At 45.1% G+C, this 22,716-nt stretch overlaps 1 protein-coding gene across 1 annotated transcript in view; it reads left to right on the forward strand.

The window, feature by feature from the left end:
- The first annotated feature begins 3,779 nt into the window (after positions 1–3,779).
- Positions 3,780–22,716, forward strand: part of FAXDC2 (fatty acid hydroxylase domain containing 2) — a 68,341-nt gene continuing 49,404 nt past the window's right edge. Inside the window, exon 1 of the mRNA XM_069763512.1 lies at positions 3,780–3,891. The gene's annotated coding sequence lies outside the window, so the exon portion shown is untranslated. The remainder of the gene's footprint in view (positions 3,892–22,716) is intronic.

Consider the following 22,716-nt stretch of genomic DNA (forward strand, 5'->3'; position numbering starts at 1 on the left):
ACTGCATCTAATCCAGTTAATAGTTTTGGGCCTAGGGGCAGTGTCTGCACGTCAGCAGAGTAGCCCAGCCACCCACCGCCTGTTTACCTAAGTACTATTTTTAACGGCATCTGGCCCAGGAAATCCTTTTGGGCCTAGCAGAATTTAGTGCTACTCAGCAGCGTACCCCACCCATGAAGCAAGCTACACCGCCTGTTTACCTAAGTACTATTTTGTAACGGCATCTAGCCCAGGAAATCCTTTTGGGCCTAGTAGAATTTTTTGCTACTCAGCAGCGTACCCCACCCATGAAGCAAGCTACACCGCCTGTTTACCTAAGTACTATTTTGTAACGGCATCTAGCCCAGGAAATCCTTTTGGGTCTAGCAGAATTTAGTGCTACTCAGCAGCGTACCCCACCCATGAAGCAAGCTACACCGCCTGTTTACCTAAGTACTATTTTGTAACGGCATCTAGCCCAGGAAATCCTTTTGGGCCTAGTAGAATTTAGTGCTACTCAGCAGCGTACCCCACCCATGAAGCAAGCTACACCGCCTGTTTACCTAAGTACTATTTTGTAACGGCATCTAGCCCAGGAAATCATTTTGAGCCTAGTAGAATTTAGTGCTACTCATCAGCGTACCCCACCCATGAAGCAAGCTACACCGCCTGTTTACCTAAGTACTATTTTTTAACGGCATCTGGCCCAGGAAATCCTTTTGGGCCTAGTAGCAATTTCTGCTACTCAGCAGAGTACCCCACCCATGAAGCAAGCTACACCGCCTTCTTCCTTTCTCAATCTAACCCCTCGGCTCTGGGGTGTCCACTCTCCCTCCAGCTCTCTCCTTCTCACAGGTGGACTACCGCGTATTTTCACACTGAGACGAATCTTTTGGGCCCAGGCATAAGAAGTCGTCGAGGTAATGGATAATATGTGCCGCCTTACAAACGTCCATGATGACCCATTCGAGGAAGCAACTAAATGCCTCAAATAGTGAGCAGGATATGGAGCACCCATGGGCAAACAGCTATCTATGTAGTATGCTCCTTCACAGAAGCAGCCCAATGGGAGGACACTATTCGGAGGCACAGGTAGTAACCGGAACGCCCCCTCAATGTCTGTTTTGGCCATTAGGGTGCCCCTTCCCAACTTCTTGACCCGCCTAATTGCCTCGTCAAAGGAGGTACAGTACATAGTACTGTACTTGGTTCCGCGTCAATGTTGTCGTTTACTGACCTGCCCCTTGGATATGAGAAATGGTGGATCAGTCTGAATGTATTGGGTTCATTTTTGGCACAACTCCCAACGGGGGTACCACTACGTCTTCTAAGGAAAGTGTACTGAATGGACCCGCCGCCATTCTACCTAAAGATATTTCTTTTTTTCTTTTTTTTGTCAAGACATCTGGGTGTTGGTAGAGTGAGTTTAGATTTTGACTCCAGCCTTTCTTGATTTTAGAAGGGCATGACATGCCTATATCTGTGTCTCCACCTCCTTTTACTCCTCCATCTCTTTTCTTTTCGCATGACTATATGTAGTTGTGACTTTTCCATGTGTTTGTTGTGTCTTCTGAGCAGTTTGTCAGCTTTTGTTTGCCTGCCATTGGTTTCAATGGGGTTCGATGGTGTTCATCGAACGTTTGACGAACATTCGTTGAACACGTCCCTGTTCGACGAACCGAACCCGAACACTAGGGAGGTGGCTCAACACTAATTCACACGTTATGTGTATTGATTCTTTGTTCCTTTTTTTGTCCTGACTCCTGGCAGAGTCTTTAGCTACATCATGCATTAGAGCTGAGAAAACTAACCCTGCCTACACCAGGCTCTCTATGTACAATGTCTATTGACAGTAAGCTGCTTATCACAGGAGGGGGTGGAGTCGGATGCCTTGGCATGCAGCAGCTAGTCACCGCAATCATAATGTCCTACTGATAAAACTTTCATTGCAAGTAAACAATACCACACACAAAAAATCCCTTGACAATTGGCTGATCGTAAAGTGTAAAGTGATCGTAAAGTGTCCCTCTGCAGGTATCATCGGCGATCAGTTGTTATCTATAGAGAACCCTGCTGGAAATGTGTTGTTTTCTAGCAGCGCCATCACAGGGAAAATTGAACATTGCATAGCTTCCATTAAAATTAATAGAATGTCTGTGAAATGCCAGATAGGGCAGGTCCTTCAAAACTTTAACTCTGACCAAGAGATGAAGACCTCTTAATTCCCTAATTGGGTTTATGAAACTTTTGTTTTGTAAACCTCTGAGATGAATGGAACTCACTATATTTTTTTGCACTCTTTGCAGTTTCATATTTAATCGCCAGTTTTGCTTTGTTCTTCAATTCCAAACAGAAAAAAAAAAACACAATTCTTGAATTTCATTCAGTGACCTTTTCCCTGCATTCATAGTGTTCTGGGAGATACTCGTGCCTGGAAGGATTATCATGAGATCTTGGCAAGTAGCAAAGGCGGTTATAGCAAGGAACGTGATCTGCTCTCAACTCTTGTCAACAGGGAATCGGTCACCAAGTTTTTTCTTATCTCATATGAAAGCAGGGGCAGAGACCCTGATTCCAGTTATGTGTCACTTACTTTGCTGCTTTCTGCAGGGTTTTTTTTTTTTACAAAATCACTGCAGTTTTCTGAATGCTGAGCTCTGTATAACCCTGCCCACACCACTGATTGGCAGCTTTCTGTGTACACTGTGCATAGGCAGAAAGCTGCCAATCAGTGGTGGTGGCAGGGCTCTACAGAGCTCATGAATATGGAGGACTACATGGCAACAGATTAACTAATCTTCTAGTGAAAATCTCCTGCTGATAAAACAGTGATATTATCTCAACTACAGCAAGCAGCCCAGTAAGTGACACATCGCTGGAATCAGGGTCTCGGTCTGTACATTATGCTGCTCTCAGATTAGGTGGCAGAAGCCTGGTGACATATTCCTTTTAAGGTCCTGCAGTCTTAAAAAAAATGTATAATTCCCAGCCTCAGTATTGCTTACACATTTATCACCTTCATCGATGGCATCTTGTCTGCTCTGATCTATTATGCACATCTATAGTCAATGAAAGAGGAGAGGATTAAAAAAACACCATGGCTTCTTTCTTCTATAAATAGCGCCATCCTGACCTATAGGTTAAGTCTGGTATTACAACTGAGGTGCATTGAAGTGAATGGGGATGAGCTGCAATACCACGCACTCTGTGGGGACAGGTGACTGTCAGATGATTTTGTCAGGTCTCGACAACCATCTCATGTTTACGAGGGTCTCCAAACCCTTTGTCGCCGGCAGATGATAGGTTGGGCACAGTGTAGCAGTCTTTGGCAGCCCCATTCACAATGGAGGCACATCTTCCTCTCCGTTCAGACGGTAGACTTCAGAGACCCATTCTCGGGATCGGTGGGATCCTCAGTGATCAGCGGGATCCTCAGTGGCCAGAAAGGTATCACCTGTCCTGCTACTTTAGGATGGAGAAAAAGCCACCGCCAGAAATATCTGGCAGCGGCTCGCTGTAGGAAAAACATGGATGTTTGACGGAGCCTAGCGTACACGTTTATGGAGAGACATTGCTGTCGATCAAGCGACAACCATATTTTCAAGAGGAGATTGGTGCGCGGAGACCCGATTTCTATCGTAGCACGGTCAGAACGATTGATGATCAATTACGACACCGGTGACTATCATGGACGAATGAGTCATGGCGCAATTAAACACTGTCCCTTTAAGAGGTGTTCTCCAGTTCTATGCTAAGTCAATGCACTTTGGCTCAGCATGGCGGGTAGGTGGGACTAGGACGAGGCTTGGGAGGCTGTCAAAAGAAATAACAATAAAGATCTGCAGAGAACACAGGCTGCTCAGTCCCAGAAAGCATTGAGCCATCGAGGAAGAGCGGCCAGAGAAAGCAGGGGTAAGGAAAAGAGAAGGGGAACGTGTTTATGGAACTTTAAAAAGGAAAAATCACAACTTGTGACTTAAAATGCAGGAAATGTATCTGGCAAAATACAAAGGGTTATTTTTCTTACTGCCGGAGTGATCTGTATCTTGCCACGATCGATGGATTGGTTGTAAGCAGGGGATCGGGATTGTCTGGGGCTTCATAGCAATTCATGTAGAGTCTAATATCTCTAGGGGATTGTATTGTAATGAAATGACGCGATGTTTTATTATATCGTTTAACCGCCTTGTGGTTGACGTCTTTGGTGCCTAAGGTTACGTTCCCACAAAGAGTTGTTTTTATTTTGCGCTGCGTATTTTCAAATAAAAAAATGCAAGTAATCTATTTTACGGTGCAGAACATGTCTAACATCATGGGAACCCAGCCTGAGCGTCCACATCAAAATTTCCTACTTTAAAAATAATAAATTCTAAGGATAAGTTCACTTAAATGGCTTACCTCTGCACAGGGGCCCACCGGGGGATTCATCTGCTCACCTGTGGGCCAGTCCGAACCTGTATATATATATATATATATATATATATATATATATACATGTAGAAAAGCCGCGGAGACACCATCACGTGTTTCTCAACGCAAGCAATAAATAGCCAGGTCTTTCACTGGGAAGGAACAACCACGGGAAGGGCAGCATCCAAAAAGGAAAACCACCTATGCCAAAATATGGTATCCATCCACAGACAGCTGTTTCGGGGTCATTCATCCTTATGTTTATAGTCCTTTTACTAGGCACTGCTCCTAATAGCCAGTTTCCTACTCCACACTGATGAGGTGCAAATACCCCAAAACAGCTGTCTGTGGATGGATACCATGTTTTGGCATAGGTGGTTTTCCTTTTGGATGCTGCCCTTCCCGTGGTTGTTCCTTCCCGGTGAAAGACCTGGCTATTTATTGCTTGCGTTGAGAAACACGTGATGGTGTCTCCGCGGTGTTGGATGTTTTGATCTCCCCGAAGTCATTCATCCTTATGTGTGTATATATATATATATATATATATATATATATACAGCTCTGGCAAAAATTAAGAGACCACTGCAAAATGTTCAGTTTGTCTGATTTTTCTTTTATAGGTATATTTTTGAGTAAAATGTAAATTGTTCTTTTATTCTACAACCCCTGGCAAAAATTATGGAATCACCGGCCTTGGAGGATGTTCATTCAGTTGTTTAATTTTGTAGAAAAAAAGCAGATCAACAGACATGGCACAAAACTAAAGTCATTTCAAATGGCAACTTTCTGGCTTTAAGAAACACTAAAAGAAATCAAGAACAAAATATGTGTAATAGTCAGTAATGGTTACTTTTTTTTTTTTTTTTCAAATATTTTTATTAACATTTTAAAACTTTTACATTGCAGTTTCAGTAGCTTATAGTATGTTTCACGTTTGAGGGAAGTAGGGAAAGGAAGAGGAGGGGTGGGGAATGGAAAGGGTACGGGGAGAGGTAAGGTAAGTTAGATAGGTATGTATGTAGTCGTTTTAACAAATTTAGACAGGTGTCGGTTGCTCAATGTCCATACCTAAAAGAAAAGGCAGATAAACATATATGCACATAACTAAACATAGGGGAAATATTATGGAATCACTCAATTCTGAGGAAAAAATGATGGAATCATGAAAAATCAACAAACAAAAAACCACTCCAACACATCACTAGTATTTTGTTGCGCCACCTCTGGCTTTTATAACAGCTTGCAGTCTCTGAGGCCTGGACTTAATGAGGGTCACACAGGACTCTTCATCAATCTGACTCCAACTTTCTCTGATTGCTGTTGCCAGATCAGATTTGCAGGTTGGATTCTTGTCATGGACCATTTTCTTCAACTTCCTCCAAAGATTTTCAATTGGATTGAGATCCAGACTATTTGCAGGCCATGACATTGACCTTATGTGTCTTTTTTCGAGGAATGTTTGCACAGTTTTTGCTCTATGGCAGGATGTATTATCATCTTGAAAAATGATTTCATCATCCCCAAACATCCTTTCAATTGATGGAATAAGAAAAGTGTCCAAAATATCAACATAAACTTGTGCATTTATTGAAGATGTAATGACAGCCATCTCCCCAGTGCCTTTACCTGACATGCAGCCCCATATCATCAATGACTGTGGAAATTTGCATGTTCTCTTCAGGCAGTCATCTTTATAAATCTAATTGGAATGGCACCAAACAAAAGTTCAAGCATCATCACCTTGCCCAATGCAGATTCATGATTCATCCTTTGGCGGTTTTTTACAGTTCGGTCACAGACGTTGACTCCAGTTTCCTCCCATTCGTTCCTCATTTGTTTTGTTGTGCATTTCCTGTTTTGGAGACATATTGCTTGAAGTTTCCGGTCTTGATGCTTTGATGTCTTCCTTGGTCTACCAGTATGTTTGCCTTTAACAACCTTCCCATGTTGTTTGTATTTGGTCCAGATATTAGACACAGCTGACTGTGAACAACCAACATCTTTTGCAACATTGCGTGATGATTTACCCTCTTTTAAGAGTTTGATAATCCTCTCCTTTGTTTCAATTGGCATCTCTCGTGTTGTAGCCATGATTCATGTCAGTCCACTTGGTGCACAGCTCTCCAAGGTGTGATCACTCCTTTTTAGATGCAGACTAACGAGCAGATCTAATTTGATGCAGGTGTTATGTTTGGGTATGAAAATTTGCAGGGTGATTCCATAATTGTTTCCTCAGAATTGAGTGATTCCATAATTTTTCCCCTATGCTTGGTTAAAAAAAGTAACCATTACTGACTACCAACATTTTTTGTTCTTGATTTCTTTCAGTGTTTCTTAAAGCCAGAAAGTTGCCATTTGAAATGACTTTAGTTTTGTGCCATGTCTGTGATCTGCTTTTTTTCTACAAAATTAAACAACTGAATGAACATCCTCTAAGGCCGGTTATTCCATAATTTTTGCCAGGGGTTGTATAAGCTACTGACAACATGTCTCCGAATTTCCAAGCACTAAATTTTGTATTTTTTTCCAGAAAATAAGAAATGGTCAAAATAACAAAAAAAAACATTGCTTGCAGACCTCAAATAATGCTAAGAAAACAAGTTCATAATCATTTAGAAACAACAATACTAATAATGTTCTAACTCAGGAAGAGTTCAGAAATCAATATTTTGTGGAATAACCATGATTTTTAATCACAGCTTTCATGTGTCTTGGAATGCTTTCCACCAGTCTTTCACACTGCTTTTGGGTGACTTTATGCCACTCCTGGTACAAAAATGTAAGCAGTTCTTCTTTGTTTGATGACTTGTGACCATCCATCATCCTCTTGATTACATTCCAGAGATTTTCAATGGGGTTCAGGTCTGGAGATTGGGTTGCCCGTGACAGGGTTTGATGTGGTGGTCCTTCATTCAAACCTTGATTGACCTAGCTGTGTAGCATTGTCCTGCTGGAAAAACCAGTCCTCAGAGTTGGGGAACATTGCCTGAGCAGAAGGAATCATCTGTTTTTGCAGGATAATCTTGTATGCGGCTTGATTCATACGTCCTTCGCTAAGATTAACCTGCCCAATTCCAACCTTGCTGAAGCATCCCCAGATCATCACCGATACTCCACCAAATTTCACAGTGGGTACAAGACAATTCCACGGCCCTTTAAAAACTTTGTCCCCATTGGGGCTCAAAATCTAAATTCCCTATCAGTATGTTTTCGGAAAGTGGGAGAAAACCGAAGAATCCAGAAGAGCCCCCCCCGACCCCAAACACGGGATAAGCAGAAAGCTGCCAATCAGTGGTGAGGACAGGACAGGGTTATACAAAGCTCATGAATGTATAGGACTACATGGAGGCAGGTTTACTAGTAATCTAGTGAAAATCTTGTTTTTATCAAAACTACAGCAAGTACTTCATCTAAGGATTCGTGTTGCTTTGGGACAGTCTGCAGTGTGCGTCTTATTTGCAGACTGTAGACTGCCTCAGATCTCAGTCTGCATCCTCTGATGAATGTTCCTGGAAACTGCAGAAAATTAGATTTTCATATTCTCAATTTTGATCTACCATTTACTCAATAGCATTCTTTTTTCTTGCCGGTCCGGCGTTTACAGTCTTGTGTCCATACTGTGCTCGAAGGAACTGATCAATGTAATCAATCATTGGCTTCTCTTTTCTTCCATCTGTCTCTTGAATCTTGCAAATAGAAAATATGTGCCCCCTCCACATTACATCTACAGGAGAATCGTCATCCTAAGAGCGTTAGGCTGCTATCACACTATCAGTATTTGGTCAGTATTTTACATCAGTATTTGTAAGCTAAAACCAGGAGCGGGTGATAAATGCAGAAGTGGTGCGTATGTTTTATTAACCCCTTCCCGACCCATGACGCCACGTAGGCGTCATGAAAGTCGGTGCCATTCCGACCCATGACGCCTATGTGGCGTCATGGCGGGAATGCTTCCCTGCGGGTCCGGTGACCGGGGTCATTCAAATGTCACCGTACCCGCAGGTGCAGGGGGACCTGTACTTCACCCCAGGGGGGGTGGCTTTGCCCCCCCGGGTCTACGATCACCGCTGCTGACCTTTTTTTAACCCCCTCCAGCTCTGATTGGAGCTAGCGTCCATGTGACGTTAGCACTCCAATCAGAGCTGGAGGGGCGGAGAAAAACAGCGTCTGCCTCGCTCCTCAGCTTCATCCCATCCGTGGAAGCTGAGGAGCGAGGTGCCCGACTGCTCACCTGCCCCCCCAGACTCCGCGATCGCCGCCGCAGCCGCCGCACACATCTTCAGAGCGCCGCCGCCGTATCCCCCACTGCCACCGCCGCCTCCCCCACTGCTACCGCCAGTACCACCGCTGCTGCTGAGGACAGGTACCTCCCCTCTCCTGTCCTCCACTCCCCCCAACCTCCGCTCCCTCCCCCCTGCCCCCCCCGATCATCCCCCAGCCCCCCTTTATCACCAGCTCCTGCTCTATTTTCTTTTCTCCTATCGCCCCCTGCATCTGTTAGCCCCTCCTCCCCTGGTGATCATCCTCCTCAGTGATCACCACTAATCACCCCCTGCCCCCCCCCTGATCACCCCCTACCCCCCCGATCACCCCCTGCCCCCCCCCCTGTCCACCTGATCACCCCCTGCCCCCCTTTATCACCTGCTGCTGCTCTACTTTCTTTTCTCCTATCGCCCCCTGCATCTGTTAGCCCCTCCTCCCCTGGTGATCACCCTCCTCAGTGATCACCACTAATCACCCCCTGCCCCCCCTGATCACCCCCTACCCCCCCGATCACCCCCTGCCCCCCCCCTGTCCACCTGATCACCCCCTGCCCCCCTTTATCACCTGCTGCTGCTGCTGTGTTTTCTCTCCTACTGCCCCCTGCGTCTGTCAGCCCCTCCTCCCCTGGTGATCACCCTCTTCAGTGATCTTCAGCTAATCACCCCCTGCCCCCCCTGATCACCCCCTACCCCCCCTGATCACCCCCTGCCCCCCCACTGTCCACCTGATCACCCCTCTGCCCCCCTTCATCACCCGCTGCTGCTGCTGTGTTTTCTTCTCTCCTACCGCGTTTGCGTCTGTCAGCCCCTCCCCTGGTGATCACCCTCTTCAGTGATCACCGCTAATCACCCCCTGCCCCCCCTGATCACCCCCTGCCCCCCCCGTCCACCTGATCACCCCTCTGCCCCCCTTTATCACCTGCTGCTGCTGCTGCGTTTTCTTCTCTGCTACCGCCCCTGTGTCTGTCAGCCCCTCCTGCCCTGGTGATCACCCTCTTCAGTGATCACCGCTAATCACCCCCTGGCCCCCCTGATCACCCACTGATCACCCCCTGCCCCCCTGATCACCCCCTGCCCCCCTGATCACCTGCTGCTGCCAGCTTCATCTCCATCTGACGCTGCATCTCCTCAGCCCCCTCCTGTCCCCCCGCGCCTGACAGCCCCCCGCGCCTGACAGCCCCCCGCGCCTGACAGCCCCCACGCGCCTGACAGCCCCCACACGCGTCTGACAGCTCCCCGCACCTGATAGCCTCCTCCTGCAGAAGAGTTGCACCAAACACTCGCACATACACACGCACACGCAACACTATAATAAAGTTTAGATTTTTTTTTACACACGCACACGCACCACACACACAATGTCCCGCTCATCCCAGTCATCCCAGTCACAAAGGCTGTACTCAGTTGAGGAGGCATATTCCTTTCTTGCCTCCGAAGCTGATAGTGAGGGAGAGGACCCCACTTTTCTGTATTCCTCCCACTCTTCCTCCCCTAGTGACACCGACTCGCCACCCCCAAGATGTCGCAGGCCGAGAAATCGTCCGGAGCCCAGGGGAGGGGAGCCGGAGCCCAGGGGAGGAGAGTCGGAGCCAAGTGTAAGTGACCCCCAACCTAGTGCTAGTGACGCCCAACCTAGCACTAGTGCCCCCGTCTGGACCCCCGTCCCTGAAAACTTTGCTCCACGGATTCCTGATTTCATTCCCCAATCAGGAATCCAATTTGAGACTGCCAACCTCCGGGAGATAGACTTTTTCAAAGTCTTTTTCTCGGAGTCAATCGTCAGTCTCATGGTGGAGCAAACAAATTTGTACGCCCTGCAATTTTTTGCCCAAAACCCAGTTTCATCATTTACTACTTGGAAGCCCGTTGACTCCGTAGAAATGATGAAATATTGGGGACTGGTCCTTCACATGGGAATTGTGAAGAAACCAGAACTTCGCCAATACTGGAGTACTGATATTTTATATCAAACTCCAGTATTTGGCATGGTTATGAATCGCAAACGTTTTGAGGCGATTCATAAATTTCTCCACTTTAGGGACAATACGGACATCCTTCCTCGCGATGACCCGAATTTTGATAGATTGTTCAAAATTCGGCCGGTCATCGAACACTTCAGCAACAAGTTTGCTGAAGTGTACATTCCCCAAAGGGAAATTTGTGTGGATGAATCCCTCATCCACTTCAAAGGGAGGCTTCAGTTCCGTCAGTACCTGCCAAGCAAAAGGGCGAGGTACGGGATAAAACTCTACAAGATCTGTGAGAGTACCTCAGGGTACACTCTCAGCTTTAGAGTTTATCAAGGAAAGGACAGCAGTATCCAGCCCCCAGATTGTCCACCTGCTCTGGGGGTGAGTGGGAAAATAGTGTGGGATTTGGTTCACCCACTGCTTGATAAAGGTTACCATCTGTACGTTGATAACTTTTATACAAGCATCCCACTCTTTCAGTCCCTCTCTGCCAGAGCTACCGTTGCTTGCGGTACTGTGCGCAGAAACAAGAGGGGTCTCCCTTTGTCACTAATTGAGCAGGTTCTCCCAAAGGGTGAGAGCCGGGCCCAATGTAGTGGCAACATGCTTGCGGTCAAGTTCAAAGACAAAAGGGACGTCTTTTTCTTGACAACAATCCATGGTCCCGGCACCACGGCCAGCACTGTTCGAGGTACCCCAGCACAGGTCCACAAACCGGACTGTGCCCTGGGGTACAACAAACACATGGGGGGAGTTGATCTTTCTGATCAAGTCCTCCAGCCCTATAGTGCCATGCGGAAAACGAAGGTGTGGTATAAAAAACTGGCTGTGCACATCGTACAAATGGCACTGTATAACGCATACGTGCTATCACGATGTGCAGGCCAGACCAACAACACCTTCCTTCAGTTCCAGGAGGCGGTGATAAAGGCCCTGATGTTTGGAGACGAGGAAGGAGCGGGCCCCAGCACTGCTGGAACTCAAGTCTCCCGTATGGTACCGGTGCAACATTTTCCCTGTGAGGGGAGAGCAAAAAAAAGGTGCCGGGTGTGCTATAAAAGGGGGATAAGAAGGGAAACTCGTTTCCAATGTGAAACGTGTCCCGACAAACCTGCACTGTGTTTGAATGAATGCTTCAGAATTCATCACACGTCCGTGGACTAGCCACATCCTGATATTCCACTACAGAACTCACCCACACCAGGCTGATATACACAACACCACACACACACACTAACCTGACGTACACTACACCACACCCCAACCTGACGTAGTGTGTCAGATTGGTGTGTGTGGTGTGGTATAGTGTACGTCAGGTTGGTGTGTGTGTGTGGTGTACAGTACACCACACACACCTACCTGACGTACACTACACCACACCCCAACCTGACATACACTACACCACACACACCAACCTGACGTAGTGTGTCAGATTGGTGTGTGTGGCGTAGTGTACATCAGGTTGGTGTGTGGTGTGGTATAGTGTACGTCAGGTTGGTGTGTGTGTGTGGTGTACAGTACACCACACACACCTACCTGACGTACACTACACCACACCCCAACCTGACATACACTACACCACACACACCAACCTGACGTAGTGTGTCAGATTGGTGTGTGTGGCGTAGTGTACATCAGGTTGGTGTGTAGTGTGGTATAGTGTACGTCAGGTTGGTGTGTGTGTGTGGTGTACAGTACACCACACACACCTACCTGACGTACACTACACCACACCCCAACCTGACATACACTACACCACACACACCAACCTGACGTAGTGTGTCAGATTGGTGTGTGTGGCGTAGTGTACATCAGGTTGGTGTGTGGTGTGGTATAGTGTACGTCAGGTTGGTGTGTGTGTGTGGTGTACAGTACACCACACACACCTACCTGACGTACACTACACCACACCCCAACCTGACATACACTACACCACACACACCAACTTGACGTAGTGTGTCAGATTGGTGTGTGTGGCGTAGTGTACATCAGGTTGGTGTGTGGTGTGGTATAGTGTACGTCAGGTTGGTGTGTGTGTGTGTGTGGTGTACACTACACCACACACACCTACCTGACGTACACTACACCACACCCCAACCTAACACTACACAACCCAACCTGACGTAGTGTCAGGGTGTGTATGGCGTAGTGTACGTCAGTTTGGTGTGGTGTGGTATAGTGTACGTCAGGTGTGTGTGTGTGTGTGTGTGGTGAATACTACACCACACACACACCAACCTGACATACACTACATACCTTCCATACACAACATAGTGTCCGCTAACGATTGGAGCTAATTTTTCATTCAAAAAGTGAAATGGCGCTCCTTCCCTTCCGAGCCTTGCCGTGCGCCTAAACAGTGGTTTACGCCTACATGTGAGGTATCGGTGTACTCAGGAGATATTGCCCAACAAATTTTAGCATCCATTTTATCCTGATGCCCATGTGAAAATGAAAAAAATTGAGGCTAAAATAAAATTTTTGTGAAAAAAAAGTACTTTTTCATTTTTATGGATCAATTTATGAAGCACCTGGGGGTTCAAAGTGCTCAATATGCATCTAGATAAGTTCCTTGGGTGGTCTAGTTTCCAAAATGGGGTCATATGTGGGGGAGCTTCAATGTTTAGGCACACGGCGGCTCTCCAAACGTGACATGGTGTCCGCTAAAGATTGGAGCTATTTTTTCATTCAAAAAGTCAAATGGCGCTCCTTCCCTTCTGAGCCTTGCCGTGCGCCTAAACAGTGGTTTACGCCTACATGTGAGGTATCGGTGTACTCAGGAGATATTGCCCAACAAATTTTAGCATCCATTTTACCCTGATGCCCATGTGAAAATGAAAAAAATTGAGGCTAAAATAAAATTTTTGTGAAAAAAAAGTACTTTTTCATTTTTATGGATCAATTTGTGAAGCACCTGGGGGTTCAAAGTGCTCAATATGCATCTAGATAAGTTCCTTGGGTAGTCTAGTTTCCAAAATGGGGTCATATGTGGGGGAGCTCCAATGTTTAGGCACACGGCGGCTCTCCAAACGTGACATGGTGTCCGCTAAAGATTGGAGCTATTTTTTCATTCAAAAAGTCAAATGGCGCTCCTTCCCTTCCGAGCCTTGCCGTGCGCCTAAACAGTGGTTTACGCCTACATGTGAGGTATCGGTGTACTCAGGAGATATTGCCCAACAAATGTTAGCATCCATTTTATCCTGATGCCCATGTGAAAATGAAAAAAATTGAGGCTAAAATAAAATTTTTGTGAAAAAAAAGTACTTTTTCATTTTTATGGATCAATTTGTGAAGCACCTGGGGGTTCAAAGTGCTCAATATGCATCTAGATAAGTTCCTTGGGTGGTCTAGTTTCCAAAATGGGGTCACTTGTGGGGGAGCTCCAATGTTTAGGCACACGGCGGCTCTCCAAACGTGACATGGTGTCCGCTAACGATTGGAGCTATTTTTTCATTCAAAAAGTCAAATGGCGCTCCTTCCCTTCCGAGCCTTGCCGTGCGCCTAAACAGTGGTTTACGCCTACATGTGAGGTATCGGTGTACTCAGGAGATATTGCCCAACAAATTTTAGCATCCATTTTACCCTGATGCCCATGTGAAAATGAAAAAAATTGAGGCTAAAATAAAATTTTTGTGAAAAAAAAGTACTTTTTCATTTTTATGGATCAATTTGTGAAGCACCTGGGGGTTCAAAGTGCTCAATATGCATCTAGATAAGTTCCTTGGGTGGTCTAGTTTCCAAAATGGGGTCACTTGTGGGGGAGCTCCAATGTTTAGGCACACGGCGGCTCTCCAAACGTGACATGGTGTCCGCTAACGATTGGAGCTATTTTTTCATTCAAAAAGTCAAATGGCGCTCCTTCCCTTCCGAGCCTTGCCGTGCGCCTAAACAGTGGTTTACGCCTACATGTGAGGTATCGGTGTACTCAGGAGATATTGCCCAACAAATTTTAGCATCCATTTTACCCTGATGCCCATGTGAAAATGAAAAAAATTGAGGCTAAAATAAAATTTTTGTGAAAAAAAAGTACTTTTTCATTTTTATGGATCAATTTGTGAAGCACCTGGGGGTTCAAAGTGCTCAATATGCATCTAGATAAGTTCCTTGGGTGGTCTAGTTTCCAAAATGGGGTCACTTGTGGGGGAGCTCCAATGTTTAGGCACACGGCGGCTCTCCAAACGTGACATGGTGTCCGCTAACGATGGAGATAATTTTTCATTCAAAAAGTCAAATGGCGCTCCTTCCCTTCCGAGCCTTAGCATGTGCCCAAACAGTGGTTTACCCCCACATATGAGGTATCGGTGTACTCAGGAGAAATTGCCCAACAAATTTTAGGATCCATTTTATCCTGTTGCCCATGTGAAAATGAAAAAATTGAGGCTAAAATAATTGTTTTGTGAAAAAAAAGTACTTTTTCATTTTTATGGATCAATTTGTGAAGCACCTGGGGGTTCAAAGTGCTCACTATGCATCTAGATAAGTTCCTTGGGGCGTCTAGTTTCCAAAATGGGGTCACTTGTGGGGGAGCTCAAATTTTTAGGCACACGGGGGCTCTCCAAATGTGACATGGTGTCCGCTAAAGAGTGCAGCCAATTTTTCATTCAAAAAGTCAAATGGCGCTCCTTCCCTTTCAAGCCCTGCCGTGCGCCCAAACAGTGGTTTACCCCCACATATGAGGTATCAGCGTACTCAGGACAAATTGGACAACAACTTTCGTGGTTCAGTTTCTCCTTTTACCATTGGGAAAATAAAAAAATTGTTGCTGAAAGATCATTTTTGTGACTAAAAAGTTAAATGTTCATTTTTTCCTTCCATGTTGCTTCTGCTGCTGTGAAGCACCTGAAGGGTTAATAAACTTCTTGCATGTGGTTTTGAGTACCTTGAGGGGTGCAGTTTTTAGAATGGTGTCACTTTTGGGTATTTTCAGCCATATAGACCCCTCAAACTGAGTTCAAATGTGAGGTGGTCCCTAAAAAAAATGGTTTTGTAAATTTCGTTGTAAAAATGAGAAATCGCTGGTCAAATTTTAACCCTTATAACTTCCTAGCAAAAAAAAAAATTGTTTCCAAAATTGTGCTGATGTAAAGTAGACATGTGGGAAATGTTATTTATTAACTATTTTGTGTCACATATCTCTCTGGTTTAACAGAATAAAAATTCAAAATTTGAAAATTGCGAAATTTTCTAAATTTTCACCAAATTTCCAATTTTTTCACACATAAACGCAAAAATTATCGACCTAAATTTACCACTAACATGAAGCCCAATATGTCACGAGAAAACAATCTCAGAATCGCTAGGATCCGTTGAAGCGTTCCCGAGTTATTACCTCATAAAGGGACACTGGTCAGAATTGCAAAAAATGGCAAGGTCTTTAAGGTCAAAATAGGCTGGGTCATGAAGGGGTTAATATTATACTTTTCCTCTAATTGTTCCACGCCTGGATTTGGCTTACAAATACTGATGTAGAATACTGACCAAATACTGATAGTGTGACGGCAGCCTTAGACAGGGTAATTATTAGTTGGTACCTTTTACTGAAGTTCTGCAAACAGTTCCAGAAGTTTTCATACAATTCACACCCAGGGTTTTGGTCAGGCCTGCATGGTGAGAATTCAGTTTATCTGCTGTGACGTAGTGTAGCCTTCCTGCTGCTAATTATACCTCTAGTGCACAATTCCTTGGGCCCTCAGGGGTCCAAGGTAAACAGTTGCTGGATCCTCTCCTCTGCCTGTGGACCTCCATGTTCCTACCTCTTCCTGCATCTTCTCTGCACATTGCAACCTCTCAGAAGCACCTCCTCCCCCCTGAGGGATCCTACATAGTTACTTCCTGGTTCAGGCAAAAGTAGTGCACAATATTCCAGTAAGGGATCTGGTAAAATGTGTGGATGCAGTTTTTCCCAGCAGAGAAACCAGCCCTCACCATAGCTGGCAATACATATATAAATATATCACACACACACAGGCATTTTGTGGCGCTACAAACACGGGCGCCACACATGCAGCGGCTCAGCCATGAAGCTCTCGACAGGAGCGCTGTGTCTTTGCTGATGTTAATATGAGAGGAGGTTTGGACTCTGCAGTTATGGAGTCAGCAGAGTGTTGGTGACTTTTCTGCTCTCTGCTCCTCAGCTCTTGGTGACCCCGCTCTGTAACTTTTCGTGGCTGGGTTGCTGCGGCTCCTTCCACTTCTCAATAATATCACTCACAGGTGATGGAGGAAGATTTTAGAGGGAAGAAATGTCATAAACAGATTTGTTACACAGGTGGCTCCTATTACAGGAAGGTGCTGATATCAGTGAGCTCTGCACCACCAACCGTTCTGTCACATGTTAGTAAAGGCAGACAATATGGTGAGGGGCCAGATGTTGTACACCGGTGTTGAAGAGCCAGATGTTATACGTCAGGGGCAAAGGGCGAGATGTTATGCACTGGTGGTGAGGGACTGGATCTTATGCACCAGGGAGAAAGGAGTCGGATGTTATACACCAAGGGGGGTGAGGGGTCCGATGTTATACACTGGGGGATGAGGGGTCGGATGTTATACACCGAGAGGCGAGGGGTCAGATGTTATACACCGAGAGGCGAGGGGTCGGATGTTATACACCAAGGGGGATGAGGGGTTGGATGTTATACACTGGGGGATGAGGGGTCGGATGTTATACACTGGGGGATGAGGGGTCAGATGTTATACACCGAGAGGCGAGGGGTCGGATGTTATACACCAAGGGGGGATGAGGGGTCGGATGTTATACACTGGGGGATGAGGGGTCGGATGTTATACACCGAGGGGCGAGGGGTCAGATGTTATACACCGAGAGGCGAGGGGTCGGATCTTATACACCAAGGGGGATGAGGGGTTGGATGTTATACACTGGGGGATGAGGGGTTGGATGTTATACACTGGGGGATGAGGGGTCGGATATTATACACTGGGGGATGAGGGGTCAGATGTTATACACTGGGGGATGAGGGGTCAGATGTTATACACCGAGAGGCGAGGGGTCGGATGTTATACACTGGGGGATGAGGGGTCGGATGTTATACTACACTAAGGGGGGATGAGGGGTCGGATGTTATACACTGGGGGGGGCAGATGTTGTACACCAGGGCCAAGGAGCCCAATGTTATACACCAAGGGGGGATGAGGGGCCGGATGTTATCCATTGTGGTGAGGGGCTAGATGTCATACATTTTGAAAATGGGACTAAATGAAAATTCGGAATTCAATAAAATGTGTGTCCCAATATTTCCTTACATATCGTGTATTTGCATTAGAACACCAAAATGTGCAAGACACGCAAATGAAAATGAATCATTTTTGTTTCATCATTATCATAATAATAAAACCCTATACGTATTCTGGATGGAATATATATTGTGAAAACCATAATTGTGGATAGCAAGGAGAAGACTACCTGGGCCCAAGCAGGAAGTGAAAAGGGAAAAATACCAAAACTACATGAACATCAAGGCCGATAGGATATAAGCAAGAGGGGTTGAAAATAAAATAATAAAGCTCAATGTATGTAATGGCAAAGAGTCAACTTAAAAGAAGATCCAGCTTCATGGAGTGTAATTCTTCTTTATTAGATTCACTAATAAGGAAAAAAATTATTTTGTGAAGCTAGATCTTCCTTTAAGCTACTTCTATTGTCTCCAGGCAAAGATGTCTGTCCGTGCTCCAGAACACACGGGACTCAGATGACGGTGAGCTGGTTTTTTCTCAATTTCATTTTGGCAAAAAATACAATAAAAAAATATATGTCAGCTAACAAAATGTTAGCCAAAGCAGACCAAATAATAACTGAAGCAAAAACACCAAAAAGAGACCCAGGTAGCCATCTACATCTGACGGGTGTTTGGCTTGACGCTTCATCAGGGTATACACTTATTAGCAGGACGTATCAAGCAGATGGCAGGGAGTATGACTGTGGCATGAAACTAGATTTGTTTGTAGACTGTAACCATGGAGACACATAGGTCTGTGTAAGAACTGTAAACTCAAAATACGGTAGTAGATTTTTTTTAAATCAAGTCTTTTAGCCAAATTTCAGGGGCTTAGGACAGATTGGGCTTTAATGCTGAAAATGTTAAAAATGCGGAGATCAGCTATTATAACTTTGGGCATCCACAGGTGGCTACATGTTTGTGGCTTATATGAAGGACGTTTATGGGGTCTATAGAGTGAGGGGTGGACCCTTTGCTATGATGTCTGTGTGCCCTAATTGGGACATCCCCTGTAGACCCCTATACACAAAGCTCGGGACTCTGGCTTTCTAGGTAACTTAGGCTTAGTTTACATCCGGACACTGGTTGTAGACTTTCCACTTTCGCTTTATTTACCCCTCAGGGCTTTATCACAGACATGTTCTGTTCCTGCTGTGAACATTGACCCTGTTTGTATTGAAGCATATTGATAAGATAAAAAATTCTCCGTGGATGACGTGTACAGTGAAAAGATTATTTATAACCTTCTATATTAATACGTATGGGCACTTTATAGTCTATCCCATATACTAGGCCACATGTGTGTGTGTTCACTATTGTAGCCAATCAAATGTCAGCTTTCGTTTCATCAGTGTAGGTTTAAACATGTAAACTGCCATCTGATTGGTTACTACAGACAGCCTCTCCTGTGTCATCTGACGCGTTGGTTGCTTCTGTGCTGGTTATACGTGTGAATATACTGTATACATGAGCACTGTACTTTCTTCAAAAGGCCCAACATTTAGAGATAGAAAATGAATTAAACATACTAAGTAATTTCACTAGCCAAGTCCACAGCTAAATATATCCACACCTGAATGTGTATGTTGTTCAGAGACCTAGTAAAGCCCATTAGTGCTGCTACATACTATGGTACCCCCTCCGATATAGTATGATGCCCCCGAAACACAGTATATTTCCCCCACTTTGTCCACATTCAGTATGATGTCCCCACAGTACATTATCCCACAGCCCCTCACACACACACAGCATAATGCCCTCACGACCCATCCCAAACTATATGATGTCTCCACGGCCCACCACACATACGGCCTATCCCAAACTATATGATGTCTCCACGGCCCACCACACATACGGCCCATCCAAAACTATATGATGTCTCCACGGCCCACCACACATAGAAAGCTAACCCAACAGCCCAGCCCAAACTACATGATCCCCCTACAGGCTTCTGAACACAGTATGAAGCCCCAAAGCTACCTACACACAGTATGATGCCCCCCCAACCATCACCCACAATGTACAATGCCACTACACCTCTTCACACAATATGCTGCCTCTACAACTCTCCTCACACAGTATTATGCCCCACAGCCCCCACACACAATATGATTCCACCCACACACAGTATGATTCCCACACAGCCACTGAAACACAGTACGATGCCCCCCCCCCACCATCACCCACAATGTATAATGCCACTACACTTCTCCACACACAATATGGTGCCTCTACAACTACCCACACACAGTATGGTGCCTCTACAACTGCCCACACACAGTATCATGCCCTACAGCCCCTACACACAATATGATGCCATCCACACACAGTATGATCCCCCCTCAGCCACTGAAACACAGTACGATGCCCCCCCCACCATCACCCACAATGTATAATGCCACTAGACACCTTCATACACAATATAGTGCCTCTACAACTATCCACACACAGTATCATGCCCGACAGCCCCCACACACAATATGATGCCATCCACACACAGCCACGAAACACAGTATGATGCCCCCACAGCCACTCACACTGTATAATGCCACTACACGTCTCCACACACAGTATAGTGCCTCTACAACCATCCACACACAGTATCATGCCCCACAGCCCCTACACACAATATGATGCCACCCACATACAGTATGATTCCCCCACAGCCACCAAAACACAGTATGATGCCCCCCACAGCCACTCACACTGTATAATACCACTGCACGTCTCCACATACAGTATGGTGCCTCTACAACCATTCCCACACTGTATTATGTCCCACAGCCCCCCCCCCCCACACACACACAGAATAATGCCCCCACTGCCCCCCACATACAGTAGGCCTTACACAGCCATCTACACACAGTATGATGCCCCAACAGACATTCACATGCAGTGTGATGCCCTTTACAGTACATTGCACCATAACCCACACAGACACCAACACACAGTGTGATGGCCCCTCACACAGTAGAATAACCCCCCACACAATATGACTTTTTCTGATATAGAACTTGGAAACCTTAAAAGGATTATATTAAGACAATCCTTTCATGTGTGCCCTACAATGACATATGGACATCATTGAAGACCCCCTTTGTTAGCCAAAATGAGGAGCCATTTTATACAACTAGCTTCTATTGTGGCATATCTGAGCCATCCATGTGTTAAATAGAAGCCCACTCATGTGATTGACTACCTTGTAAGCGGCAGCTATAGTGGAAATGCTTTTCGGGGCCCTGACAGCTGTTTTCTGTGATTGCGGGGAATAAAATCAGGGGCAATCAGCTGATCTACTCAACAAATGCATTTTAAATAGACTTGTCTTCTTTTTACAGTCTCTCTTTGTTAGAAGGTCCTCTGACAATAAGTTGATCCAAAGTTGTAGGGACCCCCAGAGATCAGGTGTATAGCCAGCTTGTACTGAATTGATATGTAGGAAATTAAAATATATTTATCATCAAATATCACAATAAAAAACTACATACACTAGTACTTTTGTCGCTCTCAGATATATCATACTTCGGTGCTTCTTGATTGTGCTATTAATACACTAGTAACTAGATCTATTAGACCTGATGAACCTGGTGTACTTAGTTTCAAAACACCTGTGAGAATTGTAGCACAATCCTGATAGTAGGAAGAGCTGGATTCATAAAATGCTCATTTCAATATCAGACTCGAGAACATTCAAAAATATAGTATACTGCCATTCAAAGTAAACCCACCAGCCTCATCAGGTCTGAGATCTAGTTAATAATGTATGCAGTTTGTATTGTGAAATCTGGTGAGAGAACCATTTTGTCAATACATTATGCCCCTTGAAATCAGTTTCGCTGTCTATGTAATTCATGGACTTTCTGGGTCTTTTGCTATTTTCAAAACGGTTATAGCAGTGAATGGAGATGCGCATGCGTTGCCACCTCTGTTGGGACCCGTGACTATTAGACATTTGTAGCGTATCCTGAACATATGCCATAAATGTCTCAAATGTATCTCACCACTGATTTCAATCTTTAAACTTTAAAAGGGTGAAATGTTGAACGAACGATCATGTGGCTGACAGAAATGTTCTACTCGGCACAGAGTTTCCTACAGAATTAGTAGGCCCCCATACATATTAGATGATCCACCAATCCCACCAACACTGGCATGTCCAAAGTAGGTACAGAGCCTTGAAAATGTATTCATGCCCATCTATTTTTTCACTTTTTTCATGTTACCCCCACAAACCTAAATGTATTTTATTGGGATTTCCTGTGATATACCAACACAAACGAGCAAGTATTTGTGGAGTGTAAAGGAAATGATACATGGTTTTCTGATTATTTTAATAATGTAAACCTGAAAATTGTGATGTGTATTTGTATTAAAACCCTTGTAGTTTGATACCCCTAAATAAAATCCAAAATCCTGAGTGACCATTTGCCTTCAGAAGTCATGTAATTAATAAATTGAGTCCACCTGCATATAATTTATTCGCAGTATAATAACTACAGCTGTTCTGTGAAGGCATCATAGGTTTGTATGAGAATATTTGGGAACAAACAGAATCATGAAAACCAAGGAGCACACCAGACAGGTCAGGGATAAAGTTGTGGAGAGTAGTAAAGCAGGGTTAGGTTATAAACAAAAACCAGCCCAACCTCTGAACATCTCACAGAACAATCCATCATGCAAAAATGGAAGGAGTATGGCACAACTGCAAACCTACTAAGACATGGCCGTCCAACAACAGACATCGCAAGCAAGGAGAGCACTAATTAGAGAAGCAGCCAAGAGGCCCATGGTCGCTCTGGAGGAGATGCAGAGATCCACAGCTCAGGTAGGAGAATCTGTCCACAGGATAACCATTAGTCGTAT

The sequence above is a fragment of the Ranitomeya imitator genome, chromosome 4 (genome assembly GCF_032444005.1).
Source record: "Ranitomeya imitator isolate aRanImi1 chromosome 4, aRanImi1.pri, whole genome shotgun sequence".
Taxonomy (NCBI): domain Eukaryota; kingdom Metazoa; phylum Chordata; class Amphibia; order Anura; family Dendrobatidae; genus Ranitomeya; species Ranitomeya imitator.